Source organism: Diorhabda sublineata, chromosome 7, assembly GCF_026230105.1.
Source record: "Diorhabda sublineata isolate icDioSubl1.1 chromosome 7, icDioSubl1.1, whole genome shotgun sequence".
Taxonomy (NCBI): domain Eukaryota; kingdom Metazoa; phylum Arthropoda; class Insecta; order Coleoptera; family Chrysomelidae; genus Diorhabda; species Diorhabda sublineata.
In genome coordinates this window covers 11319302-11323181 of record NC_079480.1, presented here as the reverse complement: position 1 = coordinate 11323181, position 3880 = coordinate 11319302, and positions in this window count along the sequence as shown.

Genomic DNA, 3880 nt, shown 5'->3' with positions numbered 1-3880 from the left:
GAACAGCTTCAAAATATTACAGAATCACTACCACAGAATGAGTCGATAATAATCCTTGGAGATTTTAACGCACGCATTGGTAACGAAGTGAAACCAGGCGTAAAACAACGCTTTAACGAAAATATATTGAACGACAATGGGGAATTGCTTATGAACCTATGTTCGCTATGTGATCTAAGAATCAACAACACCTTCTTTGATCTCAAACCACAGTACAAATCCACCTTCTGTAACTCCCGGGGACAACAATCAACAATAGACTACATCGTAACCAATAGACATATACACCCCGCACAGATACAAGAAGTAAGGACATTAAACTCCGCGAATGCAGGAAGTGACCACAGTTTGCTTCTGGGAAAAATCAAAATGAAACTTAACCTGGGAAGGAATAGAGAACAAAGAGCACACACTGAAAAAATAAACATCGAATCCATGTGGGACACAACCATAAAAGAAGTATATAAAAACCGTTTAAAAGGGAAAATCGATAAAAACCCGATAGAAGAAAATGATGATATTAACAACAGTTGGAAGAGATTAAAAGAAAATATCAAAGAAGCAGCAAGTGAATCGCTTGGAACTCGGACTATAAGACCACAAAAACAAGGAACGAACAAAACATTATGGTTCTCCAGCAAGGTCAAAGAACAGTGCAAAAAGAAAAAGAAAGCGTACTTAAACTATATGTCGTCACAAACGGCAGAAGCATATAAAGAATACAAGAGAATCCGTAACGATACAAAAACACTAGTGAGACAAATGAAAGACAACTACTGGGAAACCTTCTCCAAAAGAATGGAAAGCTACTTCTATGGGTTACAAAAACAAATCTGGCGATTAATAAGAAATCACAAAACAAGCAAATGAACTCATCAGAACCAGACACGTAGAAAGAGATACTTGGGTAAAATATTTAGAGGAACTATACAAGGAAGAAGAGACCGAAACCGAACCAAATACACCAGAGATAGTAATAAGTGATGAGACTAATATAAAAAAGGAAGATATAGAAACAGCACTCCAAAAACTAAAAAACAGAAAGAGCCCAGGTCCGGATAACATCGCCAACGAATTACTTAAATATGGAGGAGAGAAGCTAAACCAACAACTAACAACCCTAATCAAAAAAATATTTACCCAACACAGAATACCAGATGAGTGGAGAAATAGCATTACGATTCCACTATTTAAAAAGGGAGATAAAAAAATGCCCGAGAACTATAGAGGAATAAATCTACTATGCACAACGCTGAAATTAACCACAAAGATAATAACAAATAAAATAAATGAATGTATCTCACTAGCAGATGAACAACAGGGTTTCAGATCGGGAAGATCCTGCACGGACGCAATATTTGTCATAAGACAAATAACGGAAAAATCGATCGAATATAATCGACCAGCCTTCATGTGTTTCATTGACTTGCAGAAGGCCTTCGTTCGAATACAATTAAAAGACATAATACACCTTCTTTATGATAGACAGATACCATATAATGTCATTAAAATAATCGAAAATATATACTCAAAAAATACAATCCGAGCAAAAATAAATGATGACCTAACTGAACAGATACCTGCAAATAGGGGCATTAGACAAGGGGACTCTCTCAGTCCGCTCCTATTTAACATAGTGATGGATGAAATCATAAAACAAGTACGCAAACTAAGAGGATACAAAATGGGAAATAAAGAAGTCAAAATCGTGTGCTATGCAGACGATGCGGTACTGTTGGCGGAGAACGAGGACGATTTGCAAAGGCTACTGTACCAATTTAACAAAACAGCAAAAAAATTCAATATGATAATATCAGCGGCAAAGATAAAATCAATGGTTACTTCCAAGACACCGATCAGATGTAAGCTTGTGGTGGATAACAAAATAATACACCAGGAAATGAAATTTAAATATCTGGGAATCGAAATATCTGGACACGGGGACGTGGAGACGGAAGTAAGAAACCAAGCTACAAGAGCCTCAAGAGCAGCAGCATACCTAAATGACACAATCTGGCGAAATAAATACATTCGAACTGAAGCAAAAACCCGCATTTACAAGACCGCAATCAGACCTATAGTATCCTATGCAGCAGAGACCCGACCTGAGACCTCTAAAACGAAACGGATATTGGAGACTACAGAAATGAAAATAGTTCGAAGAATAGCGGGAAGAACACTACTGGATAGAGAAAGGAGTGAAAACATAAGACGAACATGCGGAATAGATAATATCAATGACTGGGTACTGGATAGAAAGATAAAATGGAATGAGCACATTGACCGCATGACGGAAGAACGAATTGTGAAAATATCAAGGGACAAATCACCAGCAGGACAAAGAAGCATTGGAAGACCTAGGACCTGGGACCCTCCCAGGTGACTGAGCAGAGGCAATGACGTGAAGAAAAACAGGCAATGATGCCTATACACAGCAGGAAGAAGAAGAAGAAACTTGGAAACTTCCTCTTTTCATTGGTACGAAAATTATTCATGTAACATTTGTACTTTAATAAATATGAATTTTTAAAAATTGGTCCCTGGATATAATTGATTGTCCTTTGACCAATCTTCAAGTTAATGTAAAGAGAAAGTGGAAATCATCTGTGATCTTAAGAGAGAAAGACCTTGAAGGTTTTGTGCTTTACAAATCAGTGTGTACCACTTTTAACGGTATTTATGTTTAACAAGGATATAATAATTGTGATTTATAGGTCAAACATTTTAAACCGTATCGATTAATAACCTTATTGTGGTTCAGTACGAGGCAATTGTTTAAATAAAGTTGCCAAACTTTTAAAATAACGAAACTTAAATTTGATTAAAGGTAGTTGTTCTGGAATAACATCGTATAGATATTGTGCTAAAAATTCAATCTATCTTTTGTATAATTTGACTCTATTGAAACAGATAAATTAAATTTTGGCTCAACCCGTTTGATTTTAACACGTCACAACATAGTTTTGGTCGTCGTGTAAAACAATCCTACAGTTTTAAACTTATAAAATTTGTTTAATATATATATATATATATATATATATATATATATATATATATATATATATATATATATATATATATATATATATATATATATATATTCATTTCCAAAATTATATTAAAATTAATATTATAATGCTTTCAATATTCCCACAGTAGTTTAAAGAATAAAAAATTCCGTACCACATTTTGACGATTTCGTCATGACAATTAGACCGATTTTATTTTTTATTTAAAAAAATACTCTACATGTCAATATTTGCTAAATGTTAAAAATGAATTTTAAAAGTGATTAGTTACGAAAAAACCACTGTTGTCCTTTTTTTCTTCAACAATATTCAGGTTAGTTCCCGTCTGGACGCCACGCCAATGCAAAAAACAAAAAAATCTAATCCCAAGTAACACCATACAAATATTACATTATTTTTATAATAATACGTCAAGCTACCCTGTATCGTAAGTTTTAAGTTTTTAATATGCTATTTAGAAAATGAAAGTACCTAACATCACATCACACCCTTAAGGATACTAAAAAATATTTTATTTGGTACAGTAATAGTGATGTTTATACAATACAATATTTCAATATTTATAACGAACTTTTGTCGATTCAGGCTTCTACATCCTAACAAAAAATAGAACTAATACGACGCGATAGGATAGTAAAATAAAACAACATGTTGTGAATGCTGCTGTAGCTTGTCGAACGAAACTTGATCGGCGCTGGTGACGCAAGCAAGTGATTGCTGCATTGCGAGAAGAACTGAGGGCGTAATAAAAATATTATATTTTTATTAGTACTAGACAACAATTTAAACCCGACAACGTTTTCAGACTTATTGGAAAGTGCGATATTAAATCTAGGCTAGTTGGTTGTATA